Below are 26,894 nucleotides of genomic sequence, written 5' to 3'. Positions count from 1 at the left end.
ATAGGACTCTTGGGAGGCCACTTGTGATTTATTTAGGGCCTGGAACACAGCAGGTGCTCAGAGAATGCTGACTGCTCTCTCTCCCCCAGGGAGGTCTGGAGAGCCTAGGTAGGGAATGCTGATTCAGACGGGGTCTTTTCTAGCAACCAGAGACGCATTCCAGCTGCCTCCCATGGTTTGATTTTCAACCTCTAAGAGTTTGTGGTAGAATCTTGTTTTCCCTACCAGACAGCGCTCCGGTCCGCATTGCCAGGGGTGGGGGCGGTTCGGGAAGGGCTGTTTGCCTTATGCCCTTGGCGGTGGTCTGCTCTCTGGCTGTGCTTTCTATGATGGGACCCTCGTGGGCTCCGACCCCCAGTTCTGGTCAGTGAAGCTTCAGTGTTGCTGCCTACTGTCCAGAGCAAAACAGCAAAGATGACAACAAATGGACCCTGGCTCCTGGGGCACCACAGCAGGAGACAGGCTTCACAAGGTCCAAGGGGAATTTGTGTTGTCTGCTTTTGTTGTTTGAAAGGCAGAATTGGGGGGGGGGGAGAGAGAGAGAGAGAGAGAGAGATCTTTCATTCACTGATTAACTCTCCAAATGGCCACAGCAGCTAAGGCTGGGCCAGGCTGAAGCCAGGAGCCAGGAGCTTCATTGGGGTGGCAGGGGCCCAAGTATTTGGTTATCAGCGTTTTGCTGATAGGACATACGCACTCTCCCAGGCACAATAGCAGAAGCTGGAGCAGAACCTGAGCAGCAGGGACTCGACTGGCGCTCTGATATGGGACGCCACTGTCACAAGCGGCTTCAATTCCGATAGTTTCGACAAACATTAGCAGTCAAGTTTACCTTCACCGCACATTCAGGATAAGGCACATTGCCATGGGTGTGTGCTTAAAAAAACTTTAAACAAAGTTATGTCACTCTTTGTTCAACATGTTTATTATCTATCCGTGTGTGTGTGAGAGAGAGAGAGAGAGGGAGAGAATGTGTCTCCCATCCACTGGTTCACTCCCCAAATGCTTACAATGAGTGGGGCTGGGCTGGGCTGAAGCTGGAAGCTTGGAACTCAGCCTGGATCTCCCTTGTGGATGGCAGGGACCCAACCACTTGAGCCATCACCTGCTGCCTCCCAGGGTGTGCAGGAAGCTGGAATTGGGAGCTGGAGCTGGGAGCTGAACTGAGGCACTCCTAGATGGGCCCTGGGCTTCTTAACCACCAGGCCAGATGCCTCGCCTATTTGGAATTAAAAAAAAAAGTACTAATTCGAAAGAGACAGAGGGAGAGAGAAGGAGAACTGCTCGTTCACTTCTCAAATGCCCACAGTGGCTGGCCCTTCAATCTGGGGCTCTCCCATGGACAGCAGGAACCCAGTGACTTGAGCCATCACCCACTGCTCCCCAGAGTGTGCAATGGCAGGAGGCTGGAGTCAGGGGCCAGAGCTGGGAGTCGAGGTCAGACACTGCGATGTGGGAAGCGGGTATTCTAAGTGGTGTTTCAACAGCTATGCCAAATGCCTGCCCCTGCTCCACATCCTCAAAAATTCGCACCTCCCTCAAATGAACACCAGAATTCCTACAATGCCTTACAGGGCTGTGGCAGAGGAATGGCTGTGAGCTTGCCAAAGCGTTTCGCTGTTTCTCCTGGGCACAAGGAGGACTGTGTTTCTGACCATCCTTGTGTCTAGGTAGGGCCATCGGAAAGCAGACAGACTGATGCCCACCCCTCCACCCCCACCAGACAGGTCCCTGCTGCTGGCTGTCCTCCCACTGCCAGTGATACCAGAAGGACCCACCCCCAGGAGCACTCCCTGGACCCCTCCCCCCTACCTGGCCTGGACTGTCCGAGATTACAGTCTGCGCCTGTGGGCTCTGCAGCTGTGGACTCTACAAATGGCAGATGGAAAAGAAGCAAAAACCAACCAACAAACCAGCTGCGTCTGATTGAACAAGCAGGGACCTTGGTTTTCTAGCCATTATTCCCTAAGCAATAGCGGATGATGACTGTCTCCCTCGCAGTAGGCACTCTAAGTACTCTAGAGGACCTAAAGTATACAGGAGGGTGCGCACAGGCTGTGTGCGAACACTCGGCCATTGTACATCCAGGGCTTCAGCATCCGCCAACTTTGGTAAATTCAGGGGGCCCTGGCGCCAATCCTCTGTGGACACTGGGGAACGGAGGGCTGCATGACAAAGGTGAGCTGGGCTCACACTAGGCTGAGAAGTGAGCAGGGACGCACCTTCACCCTGTTAAGCCTAGTAACTGGTGCTGACCCTGACCAACGTGGAGGCCCTGTCCACTTGGGCCTCTGCCATGTCTCAGACCTCCTCCCCCTGTCCTCACCTTCATGCTCTCCATCCCAGCCATGCTCATGCCCTGGTTCCTCTTCAGATGCCTCAGGGCCATTGCACTTGTGTTTGTGCAGATGTCTGATGGCCCTTGTCCTGGTCCCTGGAACCATGAATGCTACTTTACGGAAGAAGTGCTTCTGCAGGACTGATGAAGTTATGCATCCTGAGATGGCGCGATTATGCTGGATTATTGGGGTAACCTAAGGTCATCCAGGGGTCCCCAGAAGAGGCAGGCAGAGGGGGATTTGAGGATGGAACAGAGGCTGTGTGATGACGAAGGCAGAAATGGTAGCAATGCAACCCAAGCCAAGGAAGGCCAAAGCAGGACAGGGATCAGCCAAAGCTGGGTGGCTTCTCCCCTTCTCCCAGGGCATCTCCAGAAGCGTCAGCCTGCTGTCAGCTTAGGTTTAGCCCTGGAAGAAACTCACTCTGCCTCCCGCCTCCAGGAGTGTCAGAGAGTAAGCCTCATGTTGTGCCACTAAGCCCAAGGTCAATCTTCAATAGCATCAGTAGGAACCTCATCCACAGTTGCTTCTATCTGGAATTCTCCTCCCCCAGGGTCTGCATGGCCTCCAGGATGATCTGCTCAGGTAGGGGTCCAGCCTGGCATGGCTGTAGCCACCTTGCCAGCTAGGTGACCCTGGCACTCATCCCCAAACTTGTTGGACAGACAGAGTGGCAGGTCACCTACTGAGCCTTCCAGGCCGTGCACTGAGGCCCAGAGGGCTCTCAGTGTTGCTATTTCTTCAGGAAGTCCAGGTCCTGCTGGTTGGCTGGGGACTACCTGGACCACCTTACCCCTTCTCCCGTCCTGGGGGATTCTCCTGTCTCGCTATCGCCCAAGACGCGCTTCTGTCCGTAAGTCCCAATAAAGCCCAGGCTGGCCAGTCGTGGACTTGCTCACATCTCTCTTCGGGCGTCCAGCCCCCACCACCTTTGGCAACCAGGCATGTGCTGGGCTGCCCGGAAACAGCTCAGGTACTTGTCAGCGTCTCAGCTAGGCTTTCCCTAAACAGACTCCCGCTAAACAGACTCCCTCCCTCCCTTCTATGGTTTCTTTTTTTGTCTCCAGAGAACCTGATAACTATCTTGCTTGCCACATATTCTGCATGTTCTGCAGGTTTATTTTATTTACTTATTGCCTCCCCTCATTAGAGTGTGAGTTCCATGAACAGCAGGCTCCCTACCTGTTTTGGTCGCTGCTGTGTTTCCTGGAGCGTGGTCAGCATGCAGTAAATGTTTGTGGAATGACCCAGTGAGTGAATGCATGGGCAAAGGCCCTGGGAGCCTGAGGCTTCCAGTGCAGGCCAGGCGCCCAGCACTTTAGGACCCTTTGGGGAGGCCTGGGGGCTGCTGGTCTCTTCCTCCATCCCTTCCCGAGTTATCTCCTAGGCGTGGGCTCTGCGGGGGTGTTTGGAGAGTTCCTGAGCCAGGACTAAGCACCGGTTGCCGATGAGGAGAGGCAAAGGTACAGCCTGGAGTGCAGGTGTGAGCAGGGCCTTCCTGGAAGAGGTCGGTGTGGGTGACAAGGCCGTGAACCTGGGAGGGCAGAGGGTTCCAGGCAGAGAGACCAGCCTGGGGGAAGGCCCAGAGCGGCCACACAGGGGTGCGCTGGGAAGGCGTAGACATTGCCTTTCACAGAAACAGAGAAGTTCTAGGGTGCGGGAGCAATTGTGACTGAGGTTGGAAAGGCAGGCGGGGGCTAGATCAGAGAGGGCCTTACGCGTCTGCCTAAGGAGAAGACTTCGGTCTGCAGGGAACGCGGGCCAGGGAGCAGTAAGGGGTACGGGAGGAGCAGTCAAATGTGGAGCAAATCCACCCACCCCTCCCTGGAGTCCGGCTGGGTGGGTGCCCTGTGGAAGCCTCTGTGCACCTGTGGAGCTGGCCAGTCCCTGGCTGGTGCCTCCCTGTCCTCTCCCCCCGGACATGGGGGCTCCACGGGCCAGGCTTCAGGATTCAGAACAAGTGAGTCTCCTCCTTGTAGCGCTGAGACCTGCTGGGGGCCCTGTGGAGAGCAGAGGTGTCCAGAACCTGGCTCACAGCACAGAGCTTGCTCGTAGAACGGATGCTGGCATCCCAGCTGCTCAGCTTCCAATTCAGCTCCCTGCTCAGACCCCTCAGAAAGCAATGCATGTTGACCGAAGAACTTGGGGGCCAGCCACCCCTGTGGGAGACCTGGATGGAGTTCCTGGCTCCTGGCTTCAGCCTGGTCCAGTCTCTCTCTCTCAGTCTCTGTCTCCTCCACCCTCCATTACTTTGTCTTTCAAATGAATCTTAAACAAAACAAAACAACAGCTGGCCACGGGGCGGGGTGGGGCGCTCACAAGGTTCCAGGCACTGCATGAAGGCGTCTGCAGACATCACTCCTTTAATCCTCAGGACAGCTCAGGAATGTCTCCCTTGAGAAAGATCACAGAACAGGGGAGTGGCAGAGCTTGGACTGGAAGCCGGGGTATGATTGTCCAAAGTTCAGGTTCTCGGCAGCTGTGAATCTCCCACTGTGTGACAGGGCTTCCTCCACTGGGTCTGTGGAGGCCCAAGGATCTGTGGAAAAGTTCTGGGAGCTTGTGAATGAAATGGGAAAAGCAATTGCAACTCATCTTCCCAAATGCCTCACCCGCACGTGGCATTTCCTTCTGTAAATGTAGGCAACGGACTGCTGCAGTGCTGTGTGTCAGAACTCCATCACCAGCAGACATCACAGATAGCATGGTTGTTACACATATCTGTCTTTTTTAATTTACTTATTTAAAAGAAAGAGAGAGAGAGACAGACAGACAGACAAGCACTTCCATCCACTGGTTCATTTCCTAAATTCCTGAAGGACTGGGGCCAGGCTGAAGCCAGGAGCCAGAAATTCCATCTGAGTCTCCCACACGGGTGGTGGCAGGGGCCCAAGCTCTTGGACCATCTTCCGCTGCTTTCCCAGGTGCATTAGCAGGGAGCTCGATCCAAAGTGCAGCAGCCGAGACTTGAACTGATGCCTGTAGGAAATGCCAGTGTCACAGGCAGCAGCTTGACCAGCTTACCACAAGCCTACTAGCCCCTACTCCATGTTTCTGATTTATCTTCCTGCTCATGACTCAGATGGAGTTTCAGGTTCTTGGCTTTAGCCTGGCCCACCCTTGGCCATTGTAGCCATTTGGGGAATGAACCAGTAGATGGAAGATCTCTCTCTGTGTCTCCCCCTCTCTCTCTGTAACTCTGCCTTTCAAATAAATGAGTAAATCTTAGGAAAAAAAGTGAAAGAAACATGGAGTAGCTGGGGGTTTGATTCCAAGCACTCTGATATGGGATGAGGTTGTCCCAAGCATCCGCTTAATCCACTGCACCACAATGCCCACCTCTGTGGTGTATATCTTGGCATGTAATTTATACCACCTGTAGACGGGTGTTTGGCACAGTGGTTAAGATGCCTGCATTCCACGTTGGCGTACCTGTGTTGTAATTGCAACTGCCTTCCAAATTCCAGCTTCCTGCGATGTGTACCCTAGGGGGCAACACACTCAAGCAGCTGGGTCCCTGCCACCCATGTGGGAGACCTGGGTGGATTTCCGACCTCCTGGCTTCAGCGTGGTCCTGCCCTGGCTATTGGAGGGATTTAGGAGAATGAGCCAGTGTATGAGGGATATTTGTCCATCTGTTGGTCTTTCAACTAACTAACAACTAACTGAATACATCAATAACAATTTGTCTAAAAATAGATACTATGAATGTACAGTTGCCTTAAGAACACGACTAGATCCTGCTGTTCAGGAACTAAGCAGCCCTTACGTTTCTGTTTCGCAGGTGGCAGGTGTAATACTTTGGTATCTCGACTCTAGCACAGTTAGCTCTCCTTGTAATCCGGCGCATTTGCTGTTTTCCATGCCGTAAAGCCTGATCCCGGGGAAGGCTCTGCAGGCTCCACCGCCCTGCCGACGGGGACTGTGGCATGAAGAATGGCTAAGAGCTGCGCATGGGATCTTCACTGATCCCTTGTGAAGTTATCTCTCCCTCTCAGCCCCTGTGGGCCCGGTGGGGGGTTTTCCTGTGCCGCGTTCTGCCCATGTTACAGTCGTGATGGACGTGTCTAATCTCCTCTCAGTCCCTGAAGGCAGCACCGTGTCCGACTCATTTGCGCATTCCCCACAGGGTTGTTCAGTACGTAATAGATGGATAATAAATGCTTGGACATGTAGTGAATATGTTAGAGACGAACGAATCGATGAACGAGGGAGTGGACACGGAGCAGCGTGGGGATCACCCTCCAGAAGCGATATTGACATGCTTTGAGTTCACCACCCGCCGGCCACCAGGAGCTTTCCTAGCCATGATCACATCAAATCCCTCAGCTCCGAGACAGAGATCCTGACATCTGCTCCATGGTCACAAGGAAACTGGGGCTCCGAGACGTTGAGTGACATGCCCAGCAAACGCTGGAGATGAGGGCTCTTGGATTCTTTCTTCTATACTGCAGGTTCCCTCTTCTTGGGAGGCATAGGATGGTTAAAAGCCGGGCAAAGTGGAGATAGTCAGAGAAGGGTGGGGATCTGACAGCAAACCAGTCCTTAAGTGGCAAAGATCTACTCCTGAAAAAGTAGGGCTTGTGGAATGTTCTGGAAGCCTGTGAATTGATATAAGGAATAGCTGATGAGGCTTTGGATTTAAATATGATTTTGGAGCAATTGCAGTTGGAGAAACAGAATACTTTTCCTCTGATAGCAGTCACGGGACTCAGTCTTCAACCTCATCTCTCTCCTGCCAGCATTCAGTCTCCGGGCGACCACGTCTTGTCTTGTGGCTTTAAATATTATCTGCTGGCTGATGACTCCCAAATGGCTGTCCTTGGATCTGAGCCATCTCCCAAGTCCTGTGCTTGTATGTCTATTTTTCTGCTTCACGTCTCCACTGGGATATGAAAAAGGATATTAAACTGAACATGGCAGGAGCCAAACGTTTTGTTTCCCTCCACCCCCAAGCCCCATTGCCTCTTCCTGTCTTACTAAATAGTGCCACGGGTCATCCAGTGGCTCAGGCCACAAATTTTGTAATCATCCTGGGCACCTGTATTTCTTTCGACCTCATCTCCCATCTGGTGTGAGTCCAGCCACACAGTAGGCACTCGACAGATATTTGTAGTAGTTCCCCCTTATCCACACTTTCAGTTTCAGTGGGTCCAGTTATCTATGGCCAGCTGTGATCTGAAAATGTGACATGGAAAATTCTAGAAACAGACAATGTATAAATTGTGTGCTTTCTGCATAGCCACCTGAAATTGTGCACTGTCCTGCTCTGTCCCACCTGGGATCTGAATCATCCCATTGTGTAGGGGATCCACACTGTGTATACCAACCACCCTACAGTCAAATATTCAAGGAAACACAGAAATAGCAAAGCAAGGCTACTCTATGCCAAAGAGAAGCATAAAATGCTTCCTGGAGGTGAAAAGGCGAAAATTCTTGACTTAATAAAAAAAGAAAAGTTGTATGGCAAGGTTGCTAAGATCTATGATCAGGGGGCCGGCGCCGTGGCTCACTTGGTTAATCCTCCGCCTGCTGTGCCGGCATCCCATATGGGCGTTGGGTTCTAGTCCTGGTTGCTCCTCTTCCAGTCCAGCTCTCTGCTGTGGCTCGGGAAGGCAGTGGGTGATGGCCCAAGTGCTTGGGCCCTGCACCCGCATGGGAGACCAGGAGGAAACACCTGGCTCCTGCCTTCGGATGGCACAGCTCCGACTGTGGCGGCCATTTTGGGGGTGAACCAACAGAAGCAAGACCTTTCTCTCTGTCTCTCTCTCTCACTGTTGAACTCTATCTGTCAAAAAAAAAAAAAAAAATCCATGATCAGAACAATTCTTCTGCCTGTGAAACTGTGAAGAAGGCAAGTAATCTGTGCTGATTCTGCTGTCACACTGCAAACTACAAAAGTCAGGGCCACAGTGCCTGGTAAGCGCTTGGTTAAGGTAGAAAATGCATCACACTGTGCATCTAAATGTAGAGGAAAGGACACAGCATCTGTAGGCTTTGGTGCCCTCTGCAGTTCCGGCACCCACTGGGGGTTTTGGAGTGTGTGCTCTGAATGAATGAAGTGACCGGTCTGGAATGCCCACAGATTGGATCCAAGGAGCATCCTCAGATGCTGCAAGCAGTAATGGCTCTCTTGGGGTTTACTTAGCTCCACGGCAGAGGGCCAGGTAGGCTTCAGAGCCATTTTATAGGCTGGAAAATTTGGAGTGTGCTGTGTCTATTTTTACACTGAAATGAACATTTTACAAAACCATATGTAGGGGCCAGTGCTGTGGCATAGTGGGTAAAACCACGCCTGAAGTGCCAATGTCCCATGTGGGCACCGGTTTGAGACCCAGCTCCTCCATTTCTGATCCAGCTCTCTGCTATGGCCTGGGAAAGCAGTAGAAGATGGCCCAAGTCCTTGGGCCTCTGCACCGGCGAGGGAGACCTGGAAGAAGCTCCTGGCTCCTGGTTTCGGCCTGGCTCAGTCCCAGCTTTTGTGGCTACTTGGGGAGTGAACCAGTGAATGAAAGACCTCTCTCTCTCTTTCTCTGTTTTTGTCTCTGTAAATCTGCTTTTCAATTACATAACAAATAAATTTTTAAAATTTATTTTATTTATTTTAAAGGCAAAGTTACAGAGAGAAGTAGAGACAGAGAGAAGTCTTCCACCTGCTGGTTCCCTCCCCAGATGGTCACAACTGCCAGAGCTGCGCCGATCCAAAGCCAGGAGCCAGGAGCTTCTTCCAGATCTCCCACGTGGGTGCAGGGGCCCAAGAACTTGGGCCATCTTTTACTGCTTTCCCAGGCCATAGCAGAGAGCTGGATCAGAAGAGGAGCATCCGGGACTGGAACCAGCACCCATATGGAATGCCGGCGCTTCAGGCCAGGGCTTTAACCTGCTGTGCCACAGCACCGGCCCCACAAATAAATTATTTAAAAAAGGTTCCAAACCAGGCTGGGTGGTTCGAGTCTGCAGTGCCGTTGAGTGAAAAGCTTTTTCTTGCTAAGGGCTTGGCGTGAGCTGGGCTCTGCTCAATGCCCCCCGTGCCCTGTGTCACAGTAATCCCGGAGCAGATGAGCAGGCAGGCTCAGAGAGACCCAGGGACTTGTCCAGGACTGCCCAGCTGAGGCAGAGCATGCTGTTGGATGAAGGCTCTGTCCTCAGGGTGCTCTGCAGAGCTCTGGGTGTCCCCCAGTGTGACCCCAGCTCTGGAGACCTTCCACTGTGCTCTCTGCGCCCAGTCACCCCAGGAGCCCCCTGCACCTGTCCCCTGCACGTCCCTCTTCTCTCTCCGGTGGGTTCCTGGCTCCCATCTGAGCTCGCTGTGCCCCTCTGCAGCCCCTAAGGCGGTGGCTGTTCTCATTCCCACAGCCCTTTGCACCTCCAGGCCTGGTAGGCATGGCGCTGACCCTCCTTGCCCCCCATGCCCTCACCTGCTGCTTTGAGGCCAAGCCCTCGGACCACACCCCTTGTCATTCCTCGATGCAGTCATCTGTAGAGCCCAGCCACTCCTGAAGATGTTACCTAATGGGTCTTATTCCCACAGCACTGCCCTGTCCCAGTTCTTGGCGATTCCCATACCTAGCGATGACACCTCTCAGGGCTGTGCATCTCACTTCTCTGACCTCCTGTAGCAACCTGAGCTCCGCCTTTCACTCCCCAGGCCACACGTCACTGCCCTTCATGAGCAGGAGCGCGTCCCCTCTCACACTCTCCCAGCTCGCTCAGCTTCGGGTGCTGTCCTTCCACAGTGTCCAGGTGAGACTGTGGCAAGGGGGGCGGGGTGCTGCTGCTTCTGGCCTACCTGGCTCAGCGTGGGGGACTCTGAGGTTCAAGATTTTCAGGGCTGTCTACACAGGTGTCTCATCCTCCTATCTTCAGATAGTAGCAGGCAATCCAACTCCTAAATCCCAGTTTTGAGGATCTATGACCTAGGGCCATGCCTTTTACCAGCTACCTTAGTCCTGACCAACAGAAAGCAGATTCGGACGCAGAGGGTGCTATGGCGCCGTGAGCACAGTCCCAGCAGCAAGGGTGAGAGCAGAGGGTGGGGTGGGAGGGAGAGAGGACCAGAAGTCCCGGGGACCAGATCTGCTCAGCACACACTTGCCGGATGCCCAGGGCTGGCGGGTTGGCTTGGGGCTGTCTTCCTGCGCATGGGACCACCCCTGCTGTATCTGAATGCGTTGGTGGCTACCTCGTGCTGGGGACAGGTTATCCAGGGAGCCGATCCTCAGGTTTCCCCCATCTCTTAAAAAGTTTTCCCCATAGAGGACAAACTTTCCTTCACTTCTGTGGTCCTTAGAGGAATTCAGGGAGGCCAGTGTTTTGGTGTAGGGGGTGAAGCTGCCGCCTGCGGTGCCAGCATCCCGTGTGGGCACTGGTTTGAGTTCCGGATGCTCCACTTCTGATCCAGCTCTCTGCTATGGCCTGGGAAAGCAATAGTGGATGGCCCAAGCCCTTGGGCCCCTGCATCCACATGGGAGACCCAAAAGAAGCTCCTGGCTCCTGGCTTTGGATCGGCATAGTTCTGGCTGTTGTGGTCATCTGGAGAGTGGGCCAGCGGATAGAAGACTTCTCTTCCTCTCTCTCTCTGCCTCTGCCTTTCTGTAACTCTGCCTTTCAAATAAATAAATAAATCTTAACAAAAGAAGAAAAAAGAAATATTCAGCCACAGTCCAGAAGATTTTAAAATGTGCATGGGGTGCTCGGTCATAAAATACAGATAAGGTCACCTTAGACAGTAAGTGTGTTTAAAAATAAATAAATAAAAAATAAGTAAAGGAATTCAAAGCCATGCTTTTGGTTGACGTTTTTCCTGGGTACAGAAGCAGAGGGCGGCTGCAGAAGCCCTGGACTAGGGAGTTCAGGCTGCAGAACTGCGGGGTCCCTACTGCTGTGACTGGGGTGCAGCCCCCTGGGGAGTCAGAGTGACGCAGAACAAGAGGTCAAGGGCAGGGGCTGGCGCTGTGGCACAGCAGGTTAAGCTGCCTCCAGCGACGCAGGCATCCCATACACGTGCCCTTCGAGTCCTGGCTTTTCCATTTCTAATCCAGCTCCTTGCTGATGTGCCTGAAAAAGTAGAAGATGGCCCAAGTGCTTGGGCCCTTGCCACCCATGTGGGAGACCCGGATGGAGTCCCAGGCTCCTGGCTTCAGCCTAGCCCAGCCCTGGCCATTGCTGCCATTCGGGGAGTGAACCAGTAGATGGAAGATTTCTTTCTCTTTGCAGCTCTGCCTTTCAAATAAAATAATAAAACAAGTCTTAAAAAAAAAAAAAAGCAGTAGAGGGTACTGGTGGCCGTGGGTGTGGCTCCGGGGATCTGCAGCGTCACTGCTGCCCCCCACCCCCGAGCTGCTCACTTCCAGACCCTGCCCAAGCTGGGCCCTGCCATTCCTCTAACTCCACTCCTACACCCACCATCAGCACTGAAGGCTCCGCCTTTCCTAACCCATCCTGCCCCTCCCACCCCCCGGGCCTTGGCACCTGCTTCTCGGCCTGGAGCCCCGTCCCTCCCTTACTCAACTACCTGATTCCTGAATTCCCTTCGGGTCTGCCCAGGAGGCCTTCTCTGGCCATCTTCTGTGAAACTGTTTATACCCTGTCCCCTCTCAGGACTTTTTTTTTTTTTTAAGATTTATTTATTTATTTGAAAGTGAGAGTTACACAGAGAGAGGAGAGGCAGAGAGAGAGAGGGAGGTCCTCCATCCGATGGTTCACTCCCCAAATGGCCACAATGGCTGGAGCTGCACCGATCCGAAGCCAGGAGCCAGGAGTTTCCTCTGGGTCTCCCATGTGGGTGCAGGGGCCCAAGGACTTGAGCCATTGTCCACTGCTTTCCCAGGCCATAGCAGAGAGCTGGATTGCAAGTGGAGCAGCCGGGTCTCAAACCGGCGCCCATATGGGATGCTGGTGCTTTAGGCCAGGGCATTAACCCGCTGCTCCACAGCGCCGCCCCCCCCCCCAGGACTTTCTATTTACCCCACCAAACCATTATTCTGCCACCTTGTTCCCAGTGTCAGCGGTTCCTTGTCTGCCGTCGCTCTTCCATTTCCCCTGGCACCTCTGATAGACTTGGCACCCGGGAGGGGCTCCGCAGCTCTTTGGGAACGAATAATTGAGTCTGTGAATGGCCATGATACAGTCCCTGTTCCCCAGGCCACAGTTGGTGGGCCCCCGTTAGACCTGATCCCAGCTGGTCCAAACAGGCTTCCTCCCAGGGAATTTGGGAGGGGGTTGGATAGCCCACGCCGTGTGGAGGGGCAGAAAGTCACACATGTGCTGTCAGGGGCTGGGGCCTGGTACTTCTGCCATGTGGACATGAACGTAGTCAGGGGCAGAGCCAGGAGACTGCAGGAGCCCACAGGGCATGCAGAGGGGCCGGTGTGGGCTCCCTTGCCCGTGTGGGGTCCAGGAGATGCCCCGGGGCCCCGTGAGAGACCTCGCCCTTCTGCTACAGCTCACTGGAGCAGTTTCACGCTGACTTGCAGTTCAAGTCTGGGTCAGCAACACCACCAGGTCTGAACGTCGCCACGCGCATGAGGAGCTGTGCTGGGCCTTGCCACGCTCTGTGGGGGCCGTGCAGGCTACGCTCAGCCGCCACAGTGACGTGGTTCACACACAGCCTCGCTGCAACAGGCTTCCTGGCCCCTTTCCAAGGTCGCCCCTCCGAGGCTGCCCTGAGCCTTTTCCTGACACTCAGTGGGGTGCCCAGCTGCCCCAGAGCCCCAGGCCTCTCTCCTCACCCTGGCACATGGTGCTCCCCCACTCCAGCTGCTGCCACTGGCTGCCCTGCTCCTTGGCACCTTGGCTCCAGGTCTGGCCTCCTCACCCGAGGCTCTGGCCTGGGCTTCCTCACTCCCTCTCTTGACCCCTGCACCTGGCTCCTTCTCTCCCAGCCTCCTGTACCCCGAAGTCCTCTGCCCCTAGGCCTGACCCCAGCGCACGGACTCCCTTATCCTCCTGCAGCCCAGCCAACCCTCAGCCCAACCTGACAGCTCCTGCATTATGGATGCACATGTACAAGCAGCTCATTTGCATAGAACACAAGGAAACCACTTCTTTCTTCAGAAGAAAGGAGACTGCTGGTCACTTACTGCAGGTGGGTGCTGCGGTGGGGGAGCCTGCAGCCCCTCCTCCCTGTCTCTGGGCCATCAGGCCAGGGCTGGGCTGTGGGAGCAGCGAATGAGGTGGAGGGAACAAAGGCACGAAGTGTGGGGCAGGCAGAGGCTGTTTATTTTCTGAGTGATTTTGTTTCTTCTCTGTACACACGCTTGGGAAACCTGAGGGCCTGTTGTTTTGTTCTGCTCAGCCCCCAGCCCTCATTGTCACTTGCACCCTCCCCACAACACACACACAGACACACACATGCACACAGAGATACACACATACACACATGCAGACACACATACATGCACACACACGAATGCAGACACATGTGCATACATGGACATGCATGCACACAGAGACAGCACGTGCACAAATAGATACATGCACCACATGCACACACATGAACACACACAGTGACATAGTGACAAACATGCACACAAAGACGCATGAATGCAGACACACATGCACACACACAGAGTCACACATGCACACACATGCACACACAGACACACAGGCATACACGTGTATACACATGGGCATGCACACACATGGGGTTTTTATTCAGTGCCCAGCTGTCCTGGGGTGGAAGGGCAGGAAGGAGGAGCTGCACCCTGAGAATCTCCACTCACCCCCTGCTTGGATCCCAGCGCTGGATGTACCAACTTTTGACAAGGGAGCCCAGGGACCTCTGCTTCCTCGTGGTAAAGTGAGGATCATAGCCGCTCTCTCTGGCAGTTTAGAGGACGTAGGGATTAGGTGTGTGCCCGTAAAGCACTGTGCAGTGGGGTGGAAGTGAGGCTCAGGAAACAAAGCCCCAGCCTGGCCTGCTCTCCCACCCTCCAACACACACCCGGGCCTCTGCAGCCAGAGCACAGAAGCCTTTTGTCCCTTGCTTTTGTGAGCCCCATTCTGCTCCGCTAGTGGCCTCCTCCACTCCTCTCTTCTTTATCTGCTGAGCCCCTCTCTCCCACTGCCACCAGGAAGGTGAGAGGATGGGTACCATGGATGCAACAGTGCTGAACAGGCCACTGAGAGTCCGTGCATCAGTGATTGGGTTCAATCACCCACGCCAGGCACATTCTGGAAAGTTCTCAGAGATGGTGTTGTGAGCCGCGAGAGATGGCTGCCACAGGTGAAGCCAGGGAAAGGTGAAGACTCCGTTTGCCTTCTCAGCTGGGTGCAGCTGGAAACAGGCAGGAGGGACTCCGGGCTCCAGCTGGGGCTCCCGTGGGCTTCCTGTCCTGTGTCCACCGAGGTGGACATCTGGGGAATGACCAGAGCACAACAACTTGAAGAGGGAGGGATAGGGTCACTGGACAGGAATTGCTAGAGCTCAAATCAGGAGACACAGAGACAGAACAGGAAGAAGAAAAGAGAGTCAACGAAGTGGTCCTTGCAAAGGATTTGGAACGCATGGGAAGTGCTCCAGGCATGGGACTGCACCTGCCGTTGTGGCCATTACTGGGGACTTCCAGTGGGTGTTTCCTGGCTGACAGTAGAGAGCAAGGCCCGTTAAGCACCCGGTGGATACTACCCACTAAGCCCCTGGTTGACTTATTGGCAGACTGATCAATAATCAATTGACTCTTAGAAAGTACAGCCACAGCAGGTGATGATGTGTCAGGATAAAGACCCAAAGTGGCAGTCTGAGCAAACAGCCTACCTCAAGTCCAAGTTCAAGGGAACTTTGCTTTTCACTTGGCCCCTCCCCTGGGGAAGCCCTCGTTGCCTCGCTCCAGCAGCCTCTGACTCGGGTGGCACAGCCCTGCCTGCCTCTTGTCCACATTCTGGAGGGGAGCGAGAGCTGCTGTGTGGAGAGGCAGGAAGAGAGAAGGCAGCCGCTCACGCCTTTCCCTGGGAGCCCTGCTGCGGGGGACGATGGGGTGGATTTGGGGAGGGGGTTGTCTACCTGCGGTGCTTGTGAGACCTGAAGAGCTGGAACTGCCTGGTCCCACCTGTGGGAGCTGAGGGAGGAAGGCAGGAGCAAGGGGCTGTGTGGACAGGGGCTGAGCCTCGCTGCCTCACCCCATGGCCTCTGCAACCTGCTCCAGCAGCTTAAGCAACCCCCTCTGCTCAGCCGGGCAGGGGGACATGGAGTGGACCCAGCTCAGGGCCGCGGGGGAGGGCTTGGCCTGGGCATGTCTCCTGCCTCTGCTTGCTCTCCCAAGGGCTGCTCTGCAATTCAGATCTGGGCCTTCCCCACCAGACCACCAAGCAGGGGCGGATTCTGGCCCTGTTCTCTGTAGCTTGTGAGGCAGAGGGCCTGGGCTCTCCCGCCCTCCCCCCCCAGTACAGGAGCGATCCCCACCTCCCTCCACCCCGTACAGGAGCAATCCCCCCCATACAGGAGCGACCCCCCCACCCCCCGTACAGGAGTGATCTCCACCTTCTCCCCCACCCCCGATATAGGAGTGGTCCCCACCTCCCCCCCATACAGGAGCGATCCCCATCTCCCCCCCCATACAGGAGCGATCCCCACCCCCCCATACAGGAGCGATCCCCACTTTCCCCCCGATACAGGAGCGATCCCCACCTCCTCCACCCCCCCCATACAGGAGTGATCCCCCTCCCCCTTACTCCCCCATACAGGAGCAATCCCCACTCCCCCCCCCCCCCCCCCGTACAGGAGTGATCCCCCTCCCCCTCTCCCCCTGACTCCCCCGTACAGGAGCGATCCCCACCCCACCCGTGCCCGTCCCTGCTTCCGCCCTCTCCTTCCTCCCACCGAGCCTAATTGAAGAGGCTCTGCCTGGCAGAGGAGATGAAAGCTTTATCTTGCCAGTCCATCCCGAAGCGTGTTAAGATGATGGATGGGTCTCCAGACCTGCGCGCCCCTCCCAGCAGCATTAACAAAATTGCCTCTCAGGGGTCCAGCTTCCGCGTCCAGACCGGCTGCGGTGGAGACGGCAGGCCCGAGCTTTGGCACCCGACGGTGGGCACTGGAGTCATCGTGATGCTGCCATCAGCGTTTGCGTTCCCTGTGTGCGCGCCAGTCCCCTGGCTGGCATCGGAAGAAGATGAACAGTGTTTGTTAAAAAGCTCTTAGAAGCAGCCTGATTGACCATACCGGCTTCGGGATCTGGATGGGACTGTCACCATCAGCCCTCTTGGGTCACGGCCAAGTCTTTTCCTGGAGGCCTTCAAGCCTCCCCCAGATTTGTGCTGTGGAGAGGTCGGCGATGGACCGAGGGTCTCCCTTCCCTAACCAGGTTGCTGGGCAAACCCCTCCCCTCGGCCATCAGCATCCCCAGCTGTGGCAGGAGGGGGTGGTTGACAGTCATGGGTTGAATCGTGCTCCCCTAAGATTCATGTGTTGAAGCCCGAGCCCCCAGTATCTCAGAGTGTGACCTCATGTGGACAGAGGGCCAAGTTCAAGTGAGGTCATCAGGGTGGGTCCTCTTCCAAGGACTGGCATCCTCAGGAAAAGGGGAAGCTGGGAGATACACACAGAGGCACATGTACACACACACACACACACACAGGGAGAGAGAGAGAGAGAGAGAGAGAGAGAGAGAGAGAACTTCCTGTGAAGAGGGAAACAGAGCTGGTGCAATGTGTCTACAAGCCAACCAATGGAATGGCCAAGATGGCCAGCAAACCGCAAGCCGCAACTGGAGGGCAAGGGGCAACTTCTTCCTCTGCTGACACCTTGACCTTGAGTGTTCAGTCTCCAGAACTGTGAGGAGGCTGCCCTCCATCGGGGGGGGGTGCTCTGGTAGGGCGGCTCTAAGGGAGAGAGCTCACAGGTGAATCCCACTCACAGGGTGCTTTCTGGGCCTGTGGTTCTCAGGGTCGGCCTTGGGGCTCAACTGGCTCTGGGGCAGCCACGATGCAGCCACGATGCAGCTCTCCACGGCTCCAGGCAAGCGTGGCCGGTGGGAGCCACTCAGACAGAACCTCGGAGCTGAAGCCAAGCCACGGTCTGTCTTTGTTCCTGAACTAAAATGCGTCTGAAGGCTGGGGAGCCCTGGAGAGCACTGGGTGCAGGAGGGGCGGCATCCCATGTTCATGAGAGCTCTGGGGCTGGGCTTAGTGCCATCCATGACCCAGGGTGGGGGGCCTGGACGCACCCCCTGGGAGCCTGAAGCAGGCTGCGGGGTGTCTGCCTCCAGGGATGTGGGGGAAGGTGCATTTGTGAGCTAATCTCAGCTCTTGACTCTCTTGGGTCACCATGTTTGTTCTCCCAAAAGAGAAGTCTTCTTGTTCCCCAGAACTCATCCCTTGAAGTAAACCGGAGCATCCACTATAGAAAAGTAAAGTCACTGCACACCTGCCTCTGTGGCCTGGGAGCCACGGACATTGACTGAGCCCAGCACAGCCAGATGCCCTGTTAACCACGTCCTACTCATGCTACTGACCACGGTGTTACCGCCCATACCATTCCCTCTCCAACTAACAGACGAGGAAAACTGAGAAACAGAGAAGGGGTTCCCCCCACAAGGCCACATAGACAGCCGGTAGTAGTGCTTTGAATTCAAGGCATCTGAGCCCAGGTTCTACAGTAGGCAAGGGCTGGCACCTGAGGCCTGGCACCCAGGGCCACCAGGAGTCTAAGAGCTGGGAGCACAGAGCAAACCAGAAAGAATGCAAGGCCATCGTGACGTCACTGAGGGTTTGAAAACCATGTGCTGCTAGCCCGTGGTGGCCTGGCCATCTGTGGGCTGTCTCTCTCTGTGCAGCCTCCCTGTTTACCCAACTGAACCCCTTCGGCAGACGGATTCTTTTCTGGGCAGTGGCTGGAGGGGTTGGCTCTGCCTGTGGGGACAGACTGCCCGGCAGGCCACTTGCTTGGCGCCGCCCTTCCCCCACCATGGCAGGTAGCGCCAGGTGTGTTTGGCAAAGGCAAGAGGAGGGCCAATCAGCTCGAGTGAGCGGGGCTGCGCCGGGGCTGGGGATTGCGGGGATTGCGCTGCAATCAGGGCATTTCACAGAGCAAATTGTGGTCATTTAGGCTCCTCTCCGGCGAGCTTAATTTCAGGCCCAAGCACAGAGGATATTCAGAGACACAATGAGGTAATTTCACATTTTAAAGCAGAGAATGCCGCGTAAATTAGTAGAAAAATCGTGACACTTATAAACCCGTTCTAAAGATGTATTGTTCCCTTTTCTTCTGGGAGAAAAAAAAAATCAGCTTCTATTAAGATTGAATTAACCACTGGAGGAGCATTCCTCAGACGGCCAATTCATAAGGAGAGACCTATTTTAAACTTGGTCGAATGGCTTCTGTAGAAAGTGGTGGGAAGAGAGTTCCCAGGAGATGCAGGTGCTGCCCTGGCAGTCCCTACACCTGGCCAGGCCTGGAGGCACTCCTGTCCCCGTCCGCACCCCCACCGTCCCACCCTGGGCTTGGGTACAGCGTGGAATGGTCTGACTGCTGAAGTCAGAGCCCCCCAGACAAGGGTTCGAGTAGAAATGGGTTATGAGGGAGAGGAGGGAGAGGAGAGAGGCGCCACCCTGAAAGGACGCCAGCCCCTCCTGAGGGCATCCCTGGGAGCAGGTGTGGAGCCTGCACGTGACGGGGGAGGGAGCCGGGGATGCACTGGGCCGCATTGCAGGGCTGCTCCGGGTGGTTTGAGTCTCCACCTGGGAGGTAGCAAATAGGGAGAAACAGCGAGGGAAGCAGGTGGTGGAGCGTCAGGCAGGTGTTCACCCCAGGGATCCAGCTCCGCCCACCCTGCTCCTGCTGCTGCATCCCGGCCCACACACCCCTGCCCCCCATCCAAGGGCTCCTCCTTAGGCTCCAGCATCCATTCCAGACAGACAAATGCCATCCCCGGGGCCTGCCAAGGAGATGGGTTCTGTGTTCTCTTTCCTCTCTAACTGCGAGTTGTTCCTGCCGTCTCTCTGGGCCCGAGGACCGCCTATGTTGTAGGAGGCCCTTCAGAGTCCTTCCATGCAATCATGGCTTAGATGGTGGGCGGTGGACAGGCGCCAGTCCATTCTGGGCTGTTAGGGTCATTTGGAGAGTGAACCAGCAGAGAGAAGGCCTCTCTGTCTCTGCCTCCGTATCTCTCTCTCACCCCCCACCCCGTAACTTTGCCTTTCAAATAAATAAACAAGTCTTAAAATAAAAAGAAGAACCTCCACGTGCCAGAATATTCCTTGGCACTTTTTGCCCCCTTTACGATACGCTTCCAGTTCATTTTTTCAGAGAAATCAATTTTAATGTCGATCAAAAGGCTTTTTTTTCTCCCAGAGCACCACTGTTCAGTTCTTAAGGAGACCCAGGGCCACAGGCCCCCAAGTGGGTGCAGAGGCTGCCCGCTGTGCAGGGCACGGGTCCCTCCTCGTGGACCTCAGCGCCATCCATCCCCCAGGCCGGCAGCAGCCCCCCGGGGTCGCGGCCAGCGTCCCTGACAGCCGGTGGCAGTGAAACGGCTGTTCTGAGAGTGAGCTTTCTACAAAGACAGAAATAATCAGGTTGACCAAAGGGGGAAAAAGGGAAAATTGAGCATTATGAGGGTGATAATTCAGAAAGTGTCAGCCTCAGAATAATTGAATCCGATGACATTTCGTGCTACAGGAAACAATAGCAGCTAGCCCGCTGCCCGTCTGATTCATGTCTGGTTCATGTTTAACAAAACAAGGGCAAGGGTCACGCAGCCACGAGCCCCATAAATAACCCGTTAATGGGATTTCCAAACAAGCTGTCCTCAAAGTGGCTTTCCGTCTCACTGAGAGAATATTAAAATGCAAATGGATTCGGGCTGTGTCTTCATAAACAACCGTGTTCATTTAACCTCCGACCTCCCCGCTTAACTGCCCATTCGAGCAATTTGTCCGGGCTCCGCGGCCGCCGGCTCCCGCGGTAATTCAGGGAAAGTGCATTAAAGGAAAGGGTTACAATTTGCGATGCTCAGTTAATCACGCTATTGAGATGTTTACGGACAGAACTGGGCTCCTCCTCGCACCGGACTCTGGCCCTCTGCTCCCCGCCAGCCCACACATGCCTGCCTGCCTCCTTCCGTTGCTGGAGAGCCCGGTACTCTCGGCTGTGTGGCCATTGGCTGTGGGCAGGCTGCTTTTTCCAGCTGAGCGAGGCCCCTCCTTGGTCCTCCAATCCCAGCCTGCTTTGCTTTGGCTGCCGCTCTGCTAGGGGTCTGGCCAGAGGCCCTCAGTTAAATGCTCTTCCCAGTGGGTGGTTCCATTCGTTGTAATTTGGCTCAGGCTCTCCCCTGGCAGCAACCACCTGTTACTTCCTTTATTCTTGGGAGCCCCGTGTACCCCGAAGGCCTGCCTTGGCTCTGGCCCTGGGATTGGCCTGGCAGCACTTCTACCAGCTCCTTGAGGGGCAGCTTGAATGTGTGCTCCCTCCCCAGGCTCTGCACTTGCTTTCTGGCTGCCCAGGTGGAAGGATGAGGCTCCTACAAGGAGAACAAGGGGCAGATGTGAGCCAGGGACAGGGGCTTGAGGCCCGACGCCCTGGACGCGCATCTCAGCGGAGATGCTGGAGGAGGGGCTGCTGGGCGGATGACAGGTGCACGGCACCACTTGGTTTCAAGGAGACCCTCCTTTCCTTGCACTTGATTCCAATGGTCTGAGTCAACGCTGGTTCCTGGCACCTGGGAGGGCCTCAGCCTTAGAGGTGGAGAGAGCTGATCTCAGGGGGAACGAGTGGAGGGTGGCGTGAGCTGCAGCTCTGACTCCAAGGCACAGTCTTTCTGTGCACCCGGGGTCCCAGCACCTGCGGCTTCTGTCCGAGGAGCAAAGAGAGGCTCCAAGAGCCTGGGCTAGGGTCTTTCTTCTCCCCTGGGTAGGGGGAGACTGGGGGAAGGAAAACCACGCGGGAGGACTTCTGGGAGTTGGGGGAGGGTGCATGGGTCATGGCCCTGCTGGGGTCCGTGGCCTCCCTTGGAATTTTTGTGTCATTCCTTTGTTTTCTGAAAGTCAGCGCGTCTCTCCTCTGGCAATTCCCCCCTCCCCTCTATAAGGAAGGAGGCAGAGGATGCACCCCAGGTTTCCGCAGATCACTACCATCAGAATGAGGAGCTCCAGCCCTGCCTCGCTCCCCGGCCTGATGAGGTCAGACGCGCCCCGGGTCTACACCCATCTCAGGACCACTGCTTAGTGCAGGCTGCTGCAGCGGCAGACCCAGTCGGGAAGGCGCCCAGCAGTGGCCGGGGCCGCAGGGCCGCTGGGCCCAGCCCGTGCAGAGGGCTCTGCCCTTCCCTTTCGCCTCCATCTTCTTCCTCCATCTGCCCCCTCTCTTCTCTGCTGCCCAGCCTCAGGCCCAGCACCCCTGCAATGGCAGAGAGGCAGGGATGAGCCTGCAGAGCTGCAGAGAACCCGGCAGCCCTGCCCTGTGCGGCTCTGGCCATCAGGCATCCCCTCCCCCTCCTTCTGTTTCTCTCTGTGGTCTCCTTGGTCTCTCCAACACCCTCTTTTTGTCTCTTGGCGTGCGGCTTGTCCCAGCATCTGCGTTCTCTGCTCTCCCAATACGTCCCCAGCCCCTGTCCCCAGCTCCCGCCTCCGGCCCAGTCTAGTTCAGCTTCTTGCCTCTCGCCAGGCGTGGGATCCCTCGGGCAGCTCCACGCTGTGTCTTTGTCTACAGGCTCCCTCCACTCTTTGCTTGCCTCTCCTGGCCATTTTACCTACAATGCACCTTGGACCGTGTCCTTTTCTGCCTTAAAACTCCTCGGGGCTCCCTGGGGTCCTCAGGATTAAGCCCAGCTTCCTTATTGAGACCTCCAGACTCTGGTTGGAGTCTCGCCGCCCTCTCCAGGCTACCCTGTCTGCACACCTCTGGGTGCATGCTCTCTTGATGTCTCCACACACTGGACATTTGAGGAAGAAGCACACATACCCAGAAACAGGGAGATGGGGAGGGGGGACGAGAGAGAGAGAGAGAGAGGTGAGAACGCCTATGCTGGGGAAAGATGGGTTCTCAGCTCTTTGCCTCCAGCCCAGTCTTGCATTGCTGGCCGGGTCACGTGTGCAGGGGGCTTCCTGCCCACCAGGGCATCTGACACCGCAGCCTAGCCACCCAGCCACGCGGACCCTACGGGAGCAGGAAGTCAAGGCAGGAAGGAAATCTTAGTAGGAAGGAGACTGTCCGGTGTGGGATGCGGGAGGGTCCCAGGCAGGTGGGCGAGTTGTCAGGGGCCCTGTGTCTCTGTGCGGTAGAAGTGAGGCTGCCAGGCCGTGGAGTTGAGGCTGGGAGGGGTGCTGACCTCGACAGGTCTCAGAGGGCCGTCTCGTAGGAAGTGGGCTTGGAAAACCCTGGAGGCCTGCTGGGAGCGGCCAAGGCTGTGGTCAAGGGTGGGAACCTGGGGCGGGGTGATTTCTTTCTGCAGCGTTGGGCAGCGTGCGAGCTGAAGCGCAGGTGGTGGCTGGGTTGACCCAGGAGTGAGCTTTCTCCTGAGAGTGCAGTGGAAAGACAAGGGTGCGGGAGACCCAGAGCACTGGCAAGTGAGTGGGTGATGTGTGAGACCGTGCGTTCTCCATGGGGTGGGAGAGACGGGCAGGCAGGAAGGGCATGGGGAGCCTGCAAGGCGGGGGGGAAGTGGGCTGGCAACTGCAGAGGAGGCACAGAGACGGTAAAAGGGCGAGGGAGCTGGGGTCAGGGCTCAGGTCAGAGAGCCGGGCGGTGCTGCGGCTCTGGGTGCCGCGGGAGAACGCGGGCACAGGTGGTGGCTGAGGTGCGCTGCAGGGAGATCGCTGGGGCACAATGAGTCACCTGAAACAACAGGCATTTGTTATCCTTCCCAGGTACAGTACCAGCAGGAGGGCCTGCCGGTCTTGGCCAGGCTTGGCTGACCCAGGCTGGGCTCTCTGCTGTGTCTGAGCGCTGCTGTTCTCAGCCAGCCCCGCTCACATGCCTGGGACAGGGGTGCCTGCCATTAGCTGAGGCTTTATGGGAGACCTGACACTGTGCCTCTCACCGCCCAGGTGAGGCCGGGATTGAGGACGTGTGTGACGTCACTTCTTCCCCATTCCATTGGCCAAAGGGATCCTGAGCCCTGTCCAAAATGAGGAGGGGGAGATGTGCGCCCCTCATCTCAATGACAGGAGTCACAGAAAGGTGGGCATTTTCCAGTCTACTATAGTTGAGGACCCGAGAGTCCCCCGGGGTTGGATAAGCCATCAGTCCCAATGCTGGGCTCCTCCAGGACGTAGATCAAGGTGGAAAGAGTGAGGGGAAATTCGTCCCAGTGTACTGGAGGCAATGGTACAGTATGAGTGTCAGGAAGATCCGAGGAATCACAGGAATGTGTGTGCACGTGTATATGTGTGTGTGCATGTGTGTGGGTGTGTGTATGTGTGTGTGCATGCATGTGTGTGTACATGTGTGTGTGTCTGTGTGTGTGTGGTGCAGGAGATGGAGAAGGAAGCCGACCTTCAGTGGGCAGGGTGGCGGGCCACTGACAACCCTGGCAGGTAGTTTGTGGTACTTAGCAGATTCACAGCATTAGCGATTCCATCCCTTTCTTTGCTCTGCCCCGTTCCCGCGGCTGGTAGCTGACAGAAGGTCGTGGCCCATCAAGACGCTGCCCAGGGGAAGGTTGCTACATCAGCTCTTTCTTATTGACCGCACTGTCTTCACTTTCTTTCACTCAACAAGTAATTATCGAGCATCAGTCATGTGCCAGGCTCCGTGTGGGGGGCAGGAAAGAAGACACGGTCTCTGCCCTTGGGGAGCTCAAAATTCAGAACTTATAGCTGAGGTCTGTCTATGCACACACATGTGCTCACATGCATGTGTGTGCCCCCCCACAACACCTGCTCCTATGGAGGCTTTGTGGATTAAAATATATAAATACATTTGTTAACAAAGAACCAAAACTTCAAGACTGGGCTGGCGCTGAGGCGTAGTAGGCTAAGTTTCCACTTGCAATGCTGGCACCTATATGGGGGCTAGTTTATATCCCGGGTGCTCCTCTTCCAACCCAGCTCTCTGCTGTGGCCTGGGAAGGCAGCAGAAGAATATGGCCCAAGTCCTTGGGCCCTACACCTGCATGGGAGACCCAGAGGAAGCTCCTGGCTCCTGGCTCCTGGCTTCAGATTGGCGCAGCTCTGGCCATTGTGGCCATTTGGGGAGTGAACCAGCAGATAGAAGACCTCTCTCTCTGTCTTTCCTTCTCTCTGTCTGTAACTCTGCTTCTCAAATAAAGAAATAAAATATTTAAAAAAAAACCTTCAAGATCAACCTGATCATTCATCTCTCTACCTTAATCTCTACAAACCCAAGATCTTCCTAGAATAAACTATATATTTTTAAAAGTAATCACAGATTCTATTCAATGTTGACTTGAAATCTTCCATATTCAGACTGACTCTTGAATCTATTTCTGTGAACAAAAGGATGCCAGGAAGCACCCCTCCCTTAGAAGTAAAATACAGAAGAGTACCAATAGCAGCAATAACTTCCATACCTGTGACGCATCACGGTTCCAAAGCCAAGCACGCGTGCTGTCAGTTGTCCTGGAAATGGCACCTCAGGCTTGGCCTCAGAGTCCCAGGGAGGCTTATGGGACCAAGTGTCACTTAAGGGTGCTCTGGCCAGGCTGCCAAGTGCAAAGCAGCTTTGGAGGGTCAGGTGCGCTCTTGTCCACCACCCAATCCTGTTGCCTCTGCTTGGGCAGGACTTGGGCTGCCGGCAAAGGGCTCCAGTGTGAGGGTCAGTACTGGGTTTTGTGGCTCTCCTAGGCCACAGTTCTGGCTTGGTTCAGTGCAGAAAGTCGAGGATCAAGGAGTACCAGGGCTGGAAGGAGCTTGGAAGACCCTTGGACTGCAGTTATTGTCTGCAGAGTGGGGCGAAGCTCGCACCAGCCTCTGGAGCTGTTGTGGAATGAAGATGCTGCTGATCGGGTGCCCTGGGGACAGGGTGGACACGAGGCAGTGTCGAGCGCTCAGTCCCCACGTCCATGGGTGTGGACCTGTGGCTCGGGCTGCCACTCCACGCTACCGTCTGCATCGCTGGAGTCTTTGGCCCGACCCCTATCCTTGTACTTTCCAGGGTTCTCCAGGCTTCTGCTCAATCCGCATCCCAGGGCGCTGAAGACCATGCGCACAGACTTGCTCCGAGCCGGCTCTCAGGCACAGAAGTCTCATTCCCTCTGCAGCCGACAATGACGGAGCTTCTGCCCTGGCTTAGGTCAAGAGCTGTGCTGGGGCTAGAGTGACAGGGGAGACGGACAAGGCAGGAGATGCTCCCAATGTGGAGTGACACCAATGCAGGGAAATGGCCTCCTCGGGGACCTAGGGAGAGCTCCAGTTGACCAGGAGCTCCCTGGGCTGCAGAAGTGGGGAAGGGCATGCTGGGAAGGAGGGTGTGACGAGGGGTGTGTGTTCCAGGAGGCACTGGAGCAGGCATGGTGGGAAATGAGACCAGAAAGTCAGCCCGGGGTTTGCTGACATAGGGCTGTGATGGGACAACCTAAGCAACCCAGGCTTGGTCCTGGGGGCAGCTGGGAGCCATTGCATGGGTTTAGGGAGCAGTCGCGTGCGGCAGGCTGAGGCAGAGGCGGGCTTGGTGTGGCTGTTTTCCTCCCCAAGTGAAAGATGACGTTGTCCATCACTGCAGTGTGAGACCACAGGGCACGCCTCCCTGGCTTCTGCGCTCTTCTGGTCTCTCCTGTCTTTGGTCTCTCCCCACGCCTCCCATGTCCTTCCGGCTCCAGGACAGAGTGGAGTTCTGGGATGTCTATGATCCCTTTTGTTTGGTAATGAAAAGGAGCGGCCTTTTAGCCTAGTGGTTAAGATTCTGCCTGCGTCTCACTTCAGAGTACCTGGGTTTGATTCCCAGCTCTGGCTCCTGACTCCAGCGTCCTGCTAGTGCAGACCGTGGGTGGCAGCTGTGATGGTTCAAGTACTTGGGTCCCTGCCACGCACATGAGTCCTGGCTCCCAGCTCTGAACCAGGTCCGTCCCTGGCAGGCATTTGGGGGAGCAACCCAGTAGGGGGGAGCTCTCTTTTTCTCTGCCTTTCAAATGAATAACAATATTTTAAAAGATTTATTTATTTAATTGAAAGGCAGATTTACAGAGAGAAAGAGAGAGAGAAAGAGAGAAGACAGAGGGAGAGAGATCTTCCATCAGCTTGTTCACTCCCCAAATAAACAAAACGGCAGGCCGAAGCCAGGAGCTTCTCCTGGGTCCCCCACGCAGGTGTAGGGGCTCAAGCACTTGGGCCATCTTCTGCTGCTTTCCCAGGCCATAGCAGAGAGCTGGATCGGAAGAGGAGCAGCCGGGACTGAATCCGTGCCCATATGGGATTCTGGCACTGCAGGGGTGGCTGAACTTGCTAGCCCCTAAATAACAATTTTTTAAAAAGAGTGTAATGTTCAATGACTTCCTGTCTAAGGCACATCAAAAATCCTGGCTTGAGAGGGCTTCGTGGGCACTTGTGAGTCTCCTGCCCTGGGGCGGTTGCCGGCACAGAGCAGGTGCTGGATGGACTTGGAGGAACAGGCGCGGTCCCTCTCAGGTAGCTTCTACTTAACTAGGGGGTGGGCAAGGAAAC

At 55.6% G+C, this 26,894-nt stretch overlaps 1 long non-coding RNA gene across 2 annotated transcripts; it reads right to left on the bottom strand.

The window, feature by feature from the left end:
- Nucleotides 1–13,974: 13,974 nt before the first annotated feature.
- On the bottom strand, nt 13,975–19,002 carry LOC103352103 (uncharacterized). Of its 2 annotated transcripts, XR_007913847.2 has the most exons (4): nt 16,501–19,002; nt 15,343–15,397; nt 15,097–15,240; nt 13,975–14,696 (listed from the first exon to the last, which is right to left on the bottom strand). It is a non-coding gene; the product is annotated as an uncharacterized lncRNA (long non-coding RNA). The 2 variants fall into 2 exon arrangements; XR_007913846.2 differs by having other exon boundaries at nt 13,975–15,240; nt 16,501–18,995.
- Nucleotides 19,003–26,894: the final 7,892 nt, after the last annotated feature.

Source organism: Oryctolagus cuniculus, chromosome 7 (assembly GCF_964237555.1).
Source record: "Oryctolagus cuniculus chromosome 7, mOryCun1.1, whole genome shotgun sequence".
NCBI lineage: Eukaryota > Metazoa > Chordata > Mammalia > Lagomorpha > Leporidae > Oryctolagus > Oryctolagus cuniculus.
The sequence above is the reverse complement of the archived record's forward strand: the minus strand, read 5'-3'. Positions and strand labels throughout refer to the sequence as shown.